The following is a 12,793-nucleotide window of genomic DNA, read 5'->3' as shown; positions in this document are numbered from 1 at the left end:
ATACAGGGAAGTTTGGGCAGATGGACGTTGCCAGTATGCTCTGGGGCTGGGGAGTTGTTTTAAGTTTGGGTTCATCACAGTTGTTCAGTCCTTATCCCAATGCAAGTGAGGGTGCCACACCGATGTTGTTTGCTGTCTCAAAGGGGGGGTGAGGGTGGTTGGGAGAAAGCGGTTTGTGCAGTCTAAAGGGTAAGTGATGGCACAACAAGAAGTGAAACTGCTTACATGGAACATCAGGGGCATGGGTTCCATGGCTAAACGTTATAAGATTTATAATTCTCTGAAGCAACAGGAAGTGAAATTTGCATTATTGCAGGAAACCCACTTGACCAAGGGGGAGGTTGAGAGACTGAAAAGGCAATGAAGGGGTCAGTTTTTCGCAACTGGATTCTCGGCGTTTGCCCGAGGAGTGTTGGTGTGGATTCGACCGGGAGTTCCCTTTGAAAAAACTCGCACCTCAATTGACTTAGAGGGACAGTATGTGCTAGTGGCGGGGTGACTATTAGGTCAGGAGATAACAATCTGTTGTTGCTACGCCCCCAATCATGACCAACTGACATACTTGACCTCCTTTTCTGCACACATAGCGAACATAACAACGGGGCAGATGGTGCTCGGGGGTGATTTTAACTGTGTGGCGGATGTTCAACTGGATCGCTCTCACCCAACTTTGGTGAGAGCACAAGCACATAGGACGGCTGTGGGGCTGCGAGAATGGATGGCATATTGGGACTTACATGATATCTGGTGCATACAGCATAGTGGGGTTAGGGAATACTCATACTATTCGCATCTACACCACCTCCACACGAGAATAGATGCAATCTGCTGCTCCCAGTCCTTTGGCTCTCTTACCCAATCTACTGAATATTTGGGCCACACATACTCAGATCACAGTCCCCTGATGCTGACATATTGCCCTCGGAGGCATCGGTCCCCGATACCCACATGGCGGCTCAGCCCTGTGACACTAGGGATTGAGCCGTTTGCAGCGTCCTTACACGCTATAGTGGACGCATACTTCAATAAAAATGCGGATATCGCCGCTACAGCAATTGTGGAATGGGAGGCTTTTAAAGTGATGGTAAGGGGACATTGTATGGGGCAAATTATTGGGATAAAAAGAGAGCTTCATAGAGAGCTCACAGGGCTTAAGGGTGAGCTGCAGATCCTTGATACTATGCAAGGGCTGGGGACCCGAACACGTGAGCATTTACTGAAGAGGGGAAAGCGGGGCGACTACTGGTGTGGATCGTTAGGTCCCAATCACAGGGATCTTTGATCACCCAGATCAGGACTCCGGAGGATAAGATCGAGCATGACCCGGACAAGATAAATAGCGCCTTCCAGACATACTATAAACAATTATATACAGCCCCACGTGGAGCATCGCAGGATGAGATTGCCGCCTTCGTGGCCCCCCTGGCCCTGAAGGTGGTTGAGGAGGAAGCCGTGGAGGATTTGGTTGGGCTGGTTACACTCCAGGAAGTCAGGCGCACAATGGCGCTGTTAGCGGGAGGTAAAACTCTGGGCCCTGATGGCCTTCCAACTGAGTTCTTTGAGAAATACAGGCACACATTGACCCCCGCCTGGTTACTTTGTATAATGAAGCTTTTAGATTGAGACACTTGTCGCCCTCCCCGCGCTCTGCAATGGTGATACCACTCCCTAAGACCGAAAGCTTGGAGGCAGGAGTGAGGGATTATAGACCTCTGTCTATGCTCAGTATTGATTGTAAGTTACTGAGTAAAAGAGTGATCCCTCACATAAAGAACTTGATTCACCCTGACCAAAATGGATTTGTTCCCTTTCGGAACACATCCTATAACTTGTGCCACCTGTACTCGGTATTATACCATTCTGAGGCCCAGATTCTACCGCGAGCAGCCCTGCTTTCGGTGGATCTGGAGAAAGCATTCAACACAGTCAGCTGGGATTACCTTATGGGGGTTATGCAGAAAATGGGACTGGGACCGGATTGGCTAAAATGGGTCCAACTATTATACACCTCCCCGACGGCAAGGGTCAAAACTGGCGGTACCATCTCCCTAGAATACGCAATATCCCATGGGATTCGACAGGGTCGCCCATTGTCCCCACTACTGTTTGCACTAGCGGTTGAACTGCTGGCGGAGTGCTTCTGCAGAGAGGGGGGGGGGGACTTGGGATACCACTGAATGGAAGAGCATATATAATATCCCTACACGCAGATGATCTGTTGATCTATCTGTGTGATTCCTGCTCAGGAGCGAACACCGCCTTTCAATTCCTGGAGAGTTTTGGCCAACAATCTGGCCTGCTGGTTAATCGTTACAAAACACACCTGTTCCCAGTAGCTGCCCACACCCTAGACCTGGGGACCTTCCTGATTGATATAACTGGTCTTTGACTTCCTTTAAGTACCTGGGCATTCAAATCTTTCACTCCGTGGAGGATATGAGAGACGCTAACCTGGGGATGGCAGTTCACTTCCTACACTCTAGTTTGGCCTTTTGGAGCTCGCTGAGATTGCCGCTGATAGCTACAATCTCACTAACCAAGATGGTCATGCTGCCTCGGTTGTGTTGCGGACATTGCAGTGCCCTAGGAGTGAGGGTGGACTGGGGGTTCCAGATTTCGAATTTTACCAGCTGGCTGCGCGTCTTCAGTGGTTGGCGCAATGGTTGGAGGGGGTGAATCTGGAGAGAACATACCTGGCGGAGCCTGGACAACACCCGCGATTATTATTACTAGCTAAACTGCTGAACTCAGTTACAAAAGTCCCCTACACATCAACCCTGCAATCTACGGCTTTGCAATGCTGGAGAAGATGTATAGCTCGATTACCGGTAGGCCCGAGATACATTCCGGTATTGCCACTGATAGGGTTGCCTTATGGGGAACCTCAGGCGATCTTAGGGGCAGAACAGCTGATGGCCTGGACCGGGGTGGGGATAAACACAACCGGGGACTGTTTTCAGGACCAGTGGCAACTCCCCTTCGCGGACCTAGTGGAGAGTTATGGACTCCCTGCGGGACAGTTTCTTATGTATGAAACGCTGGTGAGGACGTTCAACTGACTGTGGGGTGCGGGGAGAGAAGAACCAGCTACACACTGGGTTCTCCACTCATTGATAACGTTAGGTACAGCTGGTCACCAAATAAAATGGTTCTATACGTCGCTCCTAGAAACATCAATGGCTCCGCTGCTCATCCTCCGGTGGAAATGGGAGAGGTCACTTAGTAAAACACTTACAGATGCGGAATGGCACCGCGTTTTGAAATCGCCTAAGAAGTTATCCATCAATATAAGCCTAAAATACTTGCAGTTTAACTATGTCCATATGACATACATGACTCCACACCATATACAGGCTGCATTCAGAGGGGAACCCAGAGAGTGCTCAACATGTAAACAGTTAGATGCAGACTTTCCTCACATGACATGGAGCTGTACGGCTATACAGGGATAATGGGACGCGGTGATGACTAAAGATAATGATACTTTGGGAGATATGTTAGCCCACTCACATGAAGTCTGTCACCTGGGGTTTTACCCTAGACCGCCTAAACGCAAGGTGGGTCACCAGTTTGTCGATCTGTCCTTGGCCCTGGCCAAGAGGCGTATCGCGATAGCATGGAAATCAGCAATGGGGCCACAGTTTGGGGTTTGGAACCAGGTGGTGATTAACTGGGTGGCAACAGAGGGCAGAGCCCTGCATAAAGAAGAGCTGAAGGGCATACGCAGGCGCCCTCTTGCGCAGGTTTGGAGAGAAGTATTATTCAACTGGGAACATCCGAGCTGCTCCAATTGTGGAGAAGAGGGGGATGGAGCTACATCGATTGGCTCAGCGGGATAGGCTCATGTATACAATACCTCCCCCACCGGGGGCCCTCCCACACATGTCCCCCCCTTGCATCACCACCACTGATGCTTACCAAGACTTTGAAATATACGTAACACCATTGAGTGACAGGTGACACCCCCCTCCCACCACTGGGATTTCTACCGAGACGATATCTTCCAACGCTGGAGGAAGAAAGGATAGCAACACCCACATACACAGGCTGACACTGTTCTAATTGTTTAAGTTTAATTGTCTATTAGGTAATGACACATAGACTGTGCTAGTAAGCGAAATCAACTACAGATACTACTTAGTAACTAATCACACAAAAGGCCCCAGGAGTGAGAAACTTAGACTATAAGGCACATAAGGACAGGATAACAATGGAGATGTTATCCAAATGCAAGATACACTGGTACATGTGGTTAACTGCCCGTAGAAAGGGATTGCTTTGGGAATATTGTGTGTGTATATTGTATACTTAAGTCGTTGCCATCTATATGACCATTGCCCAGGTGAGCAAGAAATAATGAACATGTGTCCGATACGTTATACATTTTGAGCCAAGCTATGTAAATGCAAGAATATATGATAATAAATGCCAATAACCAAATTCCCCCATAAAAAAGTCAGCTCCCTCTGTCATGCAGCAATGACAAGCGGATGACTGAGACCGACCCACCTTCCAAAGCCACAACTGGGTAAAGTCTGTAGTGTGTAGCAAGTTCTCCTGGATCAAACAAAGCCTGTGGAATATAGTCAATTCCCTCAGGGTCATGAGCACCTCCCTCCATTCCCTGTCTTCTTGACTACTCACCCAGGATTCTCAGCATGCACATAAGGGGAAGATCAACTTGGGGGAGTTAATAACCAGTGGTTGATATATATCGGAGACCCCTCCCTAGCCCATGGGCCCATGAGTAATATGGCCTCCATAGTACTAAATTTGGGAGCCTCCCCAAGGGAAGCATGATGAGACAGCAGGGCATGTTTGAGCTGTATGAATTTGAAAAACTAGAGCTAGACGTCAGCCTGTAAATCCCGAAAGGACTGCATGTGCGTCCTTGCCACACGTCACCAAAATGGGGAATACCGATGAGGTCCTACCTCCCATACCCCGCCAAATAAGCCACCTGGAAGAGTCATGTGCTCCTGCAAAGGGGGGTCTGGAGAATAACCCTTACCTCCCATCAGGTCAACCTCGCGTCCAACTGCCACGTTCCAAACACCACTCTCATGAGGTCAGGGAGAGAGTGAGGGACCCGTAAGCCACACAGATGGTCTACAGATATCTCCCATGACATAAACAACAGCTCCACGTGGTATGTTGGATCCTCCCAGTGTCCGTATAGCCAATCCTTCAGGACCACAAGTTGCGATGCCTAGTAGTAGAGCTGCAAGTCCATAGCTGCCAATCCACCGTTGAAAGTTGACCACACACAATGCATGGTACCTGGTGAGTCCACAAGAGGAAACGCAGAGGGGACTAGGAAATGTTTTGCAGAACATACAAAAACTGTGGCCAAACTATCATTTAAACCAGGGCAATTCTCCCCATAATATTGAGTGGCAGTGATGACCACCTCTTCAGAACTTTCTTCATGTAAGTGACAAGGGCTATCATGTTCAGGAATCAAGTGAGATTAGGAAAGATTGAAAAATTAATTCTGAGGTGAAGATAGCTTAAACTACAGAGTGGTATGTTGTCCTGCCAGGCCCCTAATTGTGTCACCCATTAGGGGGCATCAGTAGAGACTTAGAGTGATTAACCAGCAGGCCAGAGGCCTGACCATAGCGGTCCAGCATGTGTAGTAATCTGTGGCCCACCACCACGGGTCATTCTGAAAGAGGATAACATCATCAGCATGTAGGGAGATGTGGTCCTCCTCCCGGCTCTCCACCCACTGGAAACCCTGGACCTGTGAGTCACAGCAAACCACCATTGCTAGGGACTCAATTGTGAGGGCAAAAAGAAGAGGGGATATGGGACACCTCTGTCTGGTTCCCAGCTGATTCTGAAACACCAGTGAGAGGATCCCATTCAACAGTATCCAAGCTGTGAGTCCAGTGTACAACATCTGCATGTAAGAAATAAAATGAGGACCACAACCTAGATAACCAAGGGCCAGATGTATGACCATTTGCTTTTGCTTCTCGCAAATTGGCAAAAGCAAATGTACAACAGTGTCACAGACACTGTTAGCGATTCCTAATAGGGTCTCAAAATGTGAGGCTCATGAATATTAATGAGCCACTCACAATTTGTGAACCTATTGGGAAGGGCTGGCCCTCTCAAGGATGGGACTGCTTTTAAATAAAGCAGGTTTTTTGTTTTTTAATGCAGCCCGTTTTCCTTAAAGGAAACGAAATGCATTTTTTTTTTTTTTATGAACAGTTTTCGATTCATTTTTTAAGGTCAGGCAGTGGTCCCTGGGACCACTGCCTTCCCTTAAAAAAATATTTTCCCATGCATTCCCAAAGGGGAAGGTTGGTAAATTGCGACACATACATAGGGCTCAGACGTAGGAAGGGACACCCTTGAAACGCCCCTTCCTAATAGCGAGTTACAAATCCTAGTTAGCGAGTCGCAAATAAATTGCAACTCGCTAATTAGGTTTTGTAAATGGCCCTTAGGCATTTTTGCATGCGCAAACGGTTCAAAAATCCATTTGCGCATGCGTGTTCCACAGAAACTTCCAGTCAAGGGAGTCATAAGGAGAGAAGCATTAAACCCAGTAGAAGGTGACGATAAGCCACAGCTTCCTGCACCTTTCGAATCCAATGTTGCGTTCTGCGGGGTGGCATAAACCCACATTGATTGGGGTGGACTAACTTGGATAACCTTAAGAAGCCGGTTGGCTGTCAGCTTGGCATATATCTTAAGCTAGGAATTTTTAAGTGAAATTTGTGGATATGATGCAAAGTTCACAGGGGATCACCTGCCTCATGAAGGACCACTATGATTGTTTCTTTATATAGCGGCAGAAAATGGGGTAGCCTTGTTTTCAACAACTTACAGTAGTACTCCACCAGGAAGCCATCCGGACCTGTTGTTTTCCTGGGTTCATGACTGATAGTGCTACATCAATTTCTTCAAGGGCAGTGGGTTCATCAAAGTTCCTCGCATCAGCCACTGTGCAGGCACACAGCGGCAGATCCGCTATCAGCAGGAAAGAGCATTCGCGATGAGGTCTCGGGCTTTGCTCAAATAGAGTGCAGTAATAGTTTGCAAATCTGTCGCCAATATCCCGGACCTCTGTAACCGGTCCCCGGTCGGGGTCCAGGAATCTAGGGACCACTCTATCCACAAGACTGCGTTTATCCAGCCAGTATAAAATCTTGCTCGACTTATCCCCCCAATTGCAGAGCCTACTTTGGGATGCCACCCAGAACCTGCTGACCTCATTGAGACACAGCTTTCTCAGCAACAGCCTATCCAATGCCACTTGACGCAGTTCAGTTTCGTCTGTGGTGGAACGCACTTCTGCCAAGGCTATACGAGCTTCAAGCCCCATGATCTGCAGTAGTTTCTTCCAGTTCTGGGCACTGAAATGTCTGCATGCAATCCCTCACATCCAAACCTTGCCTGCCACCCAGAGTATTCCTGGGGAGTTCAACGAGCCCACATTCAGTGCCAAAAAGGCATCCAGTTCCTGAAGGCGAAACTCAACAGCACCCATGAGAAGCCATGCATTAAGTAGCCAGACAAGGCACTCTCCCTTTGCTCCTCTGCCCAGTTGAATAGTCACAGGGGCCACAAGAGTTACAACCCTGGTAAGGCTTGCTAATACCTCCCTCACTGCATCCAGCATGAGACCTTGCTACTGGGGAGGGACATAGACACTCATCAGGTTATAAGTCTGCTCACCGATCACCCCTTCCACCTTGACATATCGACTCTGTGGATCCGCCATACTATGCAAGACCACCTTGAGAAAGCATTTGTACATCAAGATGGCCACTCCGCAGGAGGCCGAAGTGAAACCTGCATGGTAGACCTTCTCATACCCATATCAGGCAAGGAAGGGGCATTGAGTGCCCAAGAAATGCATCTCTTGCAATAGGAGCATGTCAGGAGTATGATATTTGGTGAAACCGAGTACTGTGCTTCTGACCATTAACGTTCCATGTCATTATTTTAAGAGCCATTGGGCTATGAGCAGAATATGTGAGCCATGGCAACTGCTCCGTGCGCACTTGTGGGAGAGAGGACTATTGGGATTGCAGCCTGCTTGGAATACAAAAACATAAGGCCAAATGGGCCACACCACCCCAACCAGCCACCCCAAATCCCCCTTCCCAAACGTCCACCCCAGAAACATCTGTCGCCCCATCAGTGTAAACAACAAACTGCATGAAACCAACTTTTGGAGAAAACCTAACCGCATCACCACAAGGGAATGTACTTGTTGAAAAGGATATTGTGCTGCTGGTGTGGCATGGTGAGCAAATAAATGATGGATTTAGGCCCAGATCTCTGTACTGGGGTGAATGTATGACACTGTTCTGCATTCTGTCCATCAACAGTTCTTTTTGCATTTGTCACCCCGAGTGGGACGGGTATGCTCAGACGTGAGTCCCGTGCTCTCCATGCCACTGGAATCAAGCTATCCTGGCTGAAGAGGTGTGAAACCCCGAAACCGGTCCTAGGATGTTTGTTTCCAGTCCATGGAGGATTTGGTCTGGCAGTTCGGGCTGGACTGTTCCCATAGGGCACAGGGTCAAGACTGATTTGTATATGACTGGGTCCAAACTGGAATGGTATGGTGAGCAAAAAAACGATGGATTTAGGCCCAGATCTCTGTACTGGGGTGAATGTATGACATTGTTCTGCATTCTGTCCATCAACAGTTCGTTATGCATTTGTCACCCTGAGTGGGACGGGTATGCTCAGAAGTGAGTCCCGTGCTCCCCATGCCACTGGAATCAAGTTATCCTGGCTGAAGAGGGGTGAAACCCCAAAACCGGTCCTAGGATGCTTGTTTCCAGTCCAAGGAGGACCTGGCCTGGCAGTTCGGGCTTGACTGTTCCCATAGGGCACAGGGTCAAGACTGATTTGCATATGGCTGGGTCCAAACTGGAATTGCATGGTGAGCAAAAAAACGATGGATTTAGGCCCAGATCTCTGTACTGGGGTGAATGTACGACATTGCTCTGCATTCTGTCCATCAACAGGTTTTTCTGCTGGTGTTGCACATAATTCAAGTCCAGTAGGCAAATATAATGGCACTGCAGACTCATGTTCAGCTGCACTCGTCTGCTGGAGGCAAGGCCATATCCACATGTTCCCCCTCCGGAGAGGGGCCCTCAGCGACGGGGGCCCCACTGTCATCATTACATGGAGGACTTTGGACGTCTGTGGTGGAAGAGAGAAGGGACCCACTGGCTGGCACCCACCCTAACTAGATCCCCTCCTATGGTCACAGCTTCGCCGACAAGGGCTGCCACCTATGGTCACAACAAGAGGTTGTCCCCCCATGAAGGGCGTGAGTTGCCAAGTAGGAGCTGCTGTTTCACAGCCCACTCCCATGCTACCTCAAGAGTTTCGAAGAAGAAAGATTTAGAAGTGTGACCAACCCACAGTCCGGCCAGGTAGAGAAGCATGGAATGCAAGTTCATCGTTCACAACTTCTTTTTAAGAGCCTCAAAGGATTTGCATTGTTGCTGTACCAGTCTGATATAGTCTGGAAAGATGATGATCTTGAAATATTGAAATCTTGTGGGAGCCTTCTCTTTGACAATGTGAAGGATGACGTCCCTATCCCTGTAGATAAGGATTATAGCAATCATCTGTTGAGGAGGAGCCCTGAGAGAAGGGGCAACCACCGACGATCTATGGGCATGTTTCACAATAAAACAAGCGGACGCTTGCCCCTCTAGATCCCATGACAAAATTCACTTCTCCTAGAAGTTTTTGAGGGAAGGCCCCTTGGCCCTTTTAGGAAGTCCATGAAGCATAGGTCATTCCATCGGGCCACCTACATCGTCAACACGGTTCTCCAGAGTGCGGGATGTCATGGTCAGGCAAACTGCCATCTTCTGGAGGGTAGACACACTGTTCTCAAGGTCCCATATTCGCCCCTCCATCCCTACCACGCTATTAGCAATGCTGTGGAGGACCTAGTGCAGGAGCACGACATCCACTCCGACCTCCACAATCTTGGTCTCCAGGGCTGTCCGTGAGGCCTGGATAGCAAGAAGGATGTCTCTGGCACTGGGTTGGCTAGTGTGAGCAGAGGTCACTGATTCAGATATATCCTACTTCGAATTCAGGTCCTGGGGGGCCATGTGTTTATCAATTTTGGTCTGTGCATGAGCAGAGGCTGGCCATCCTAGCCCCATGCTGGTCCCTAGTCCGCTGACCATGACAGGTAGGAAAAGGGGGGTGTCACCCACCAGTCAATGCCCCCATGGAGGTAGGTCCAGCATTCGAAGAAGTCACACCAGGATACCAGGCTTCATGCAGTACTGTGGCAGACTGAGGGGGGGAGCACACCAACCCACTTGCATGCCGGCCCTTCCATGGCCCCAGCAGTACAAGCAGTCAGCCCCCCACCTCCACCGTCCAATGTCCATAGCACAGGTAGGTAAGCTGAGAAACAGTCCCTGAAATGCCAGACACAGGAGGTCAGGTCCTTTATGCCCCACCCAGAAGTCTAGGTCACCACTGAATGGCAGGAGGTCACAATATGGGTGCTATGGCTACAGTGGAGCAGTACTTTTCCAGAAGAGGAAGCAGTAGTCTGCTGTGGGGGAGCAAGAGTGGCATGACAGGCCCATAAACCCGACTACACCCACCCTGACCTTCTCCAGATGTAGCAAGTTCACCGATGCAAAACTGTGGCCTCTGCAGGAGGAAGGTTCCCACAGCTGTCAGAGGTGAAGCAACAGCAAAGTGGGCCCTCCAAGCTACACTCACACCACAGCTGCTTGGGCTAAGTGCTCCGGCACAAGAATTGCCCAATCACCAAAGGCCACCAGTGGGCTTCCAAAGCTGTTTCACAGCTCGGCGGGACTCCCCTGACTGCCACAAATCTCCAGTGTTGAGTGCCTCTAACCCCTGCAGCACCAGGGATCATGCCACCAACATCAGAGGGCTTGTGATGGCCGCCGTTTCAGTCATCACTCACCGGCCAGTCTGAGCCTCTCCACGCCGCCCACGTGGTGTAATGGGAAAGTGGGAGACACCATTGAGACCTGGGGTTAACAGAGACCAATGTCCACCCTTCAGGAAAAAAGGTACCAGCAGCCAGGATGGCTGTGGAGTTTCGACCGGCTAGCCGTGAGCTCATTGAGGGGTGACCATAATCTTGGCTGCCTTGGCCATGCCCCCACGGGTTAATAGTCTTAAAAACCTAGTGTTGTACTTCAAAGTCATGAATGGGATGTGCCTATGCTGAAAACGTAATTGGGGATTTTCTTGTGGGAGTGGTGGCACGACTTTTAACTTCAGCTACACCTATGAGGAGCCAGGTTCAGCAGTTGACATCAGGGGGGATTGCAAAGCAACACAGAGCTGTGACTGGAGCTGGTGAGTTAGCTTGTGCATTGTACATCTCCATTCCATACCTCAGTGCTATGGTGTGAGCTGTCAAGTGTAGGTGTACCCAAACCAGATCACATGTTCATCATCGGTTGATGTAAAGTACAGTAGAATCAACCCTTGTGTTGCACCACATCATATACTGGCTCAATTACTTATCCTTTTGCCACCTCTATCTTTCACGTGATAAGGACAATGAGGAGAATGGACCTTCCACCAGTGCTGAGCTACGGGCACTCCGGGGGAGAATCCACAACTCTTGCAAGCAGCAATTTCTGCTGCAAGTACTGTGGAAGAGGACGAGGAGGAGGAAGTACTAGAGGAGGCTGCTGAAGTGGAGGATTGTTGTGGTACCCGTGCGGCGGACTTCCACCCCACCGCCCTCCCTTTCCTCCTTCCTGGGTAAGTATGTTCGAGACAACGAGATAAGGTATTCTTTCCTCCTTTTATTGCTATATCTGCATATGTTAGCTCCACATATGCAGAAGAAAACAGAATGGTTTGTGAGGGCCACAGTAAGAGGACTTGTAGCTTGCGGGTTCTTCTACTTGGGCTTCTTCGGGGTCCCAGGTTTCTTCAGTCAGGCACTCGTGAACCCAAAGAAAGAAAAAAAAACAAGCTTAGACTATCTATTTGCCCTTTTATAGAATAGGGGTGGGGTAGTGCAGACCGTCACCAGAGCCCTGTTGCCTGTGGAGAGGTGCCTAGTGTATAGAGGAGGTTTTGTGCTCACTCGTGGGTGCCCTTCATGCGTCCCCACAATCCCTTAAGAAACGAGGAATACCCGTCCGGCACTTGCCTGCTTCCACTACCCTCCAGGGCCGTGGTGTTGGGAGACCCAGTCTCCTCGCCGTTAAGGAGAGCAGTGGTCCCGGGGGCAGTGCTCCTCGAGTGGTCGTTGTCCTTCTTCTCTTCTTCCTCCGCGATGCTCGTGCTCCACTCTTCTCCCTCTGTGATGCTCGCGCTCCACTCTTCTCCCTCTGGAATCTTCGCGCTCCACTCTTCTCCCTCTGGAATCCTCGCTCTCCACTCTTCCGCCTCTGGAATTCTCGCGCTCCACTCTTCTGCCTCTGGAATCCTCGCGCTCCACTCTTCCACCTCTGGAATCCTCGCGCTCCACTCTTCTGCCTCTGGAATCCTCGCACTACACTCTTCTCCCTCCGCGATGCTCGATTCCGCCATATCACACCCTGCTTTCACCTCCCACCGGAACTTTGTAGCGGGCCCGACTGCCTGCCTCCCCGGGACAGCTAGACCGCTGACTTCACTTCCTGGAGTGTTGGGGCGGCCATATTGGATTGGTCGCTGCCGTCGCCGTGACCGTCATATGGTCGGAAACCATCACAAGGATGATGGAGACTATCTGGGCCTTCTCACAGAGGATGACGAGTCAGATACCCGGACCTGAACATTTGTCACACTG

The sequence above is a fragment of the Triturus cristatus genome, chromosome 6, assembly GCF_964204655.1.
Source record: "Triturus cristatus chromosome 6, aTriCri1.1, whole genome shotgun sequence".
Classification (NCBI taxonomy): domain Eukaryota; kingdom Metazoa; phylum Chordata; class Amphibia; order Caudata; family Salamandridae; genus Triturus; species Triturus cristatus.
The sequence above is the reverse complement of the archived record's forward strand: the minus strand, read 5'-3'. Positions refer to the sequence as shown.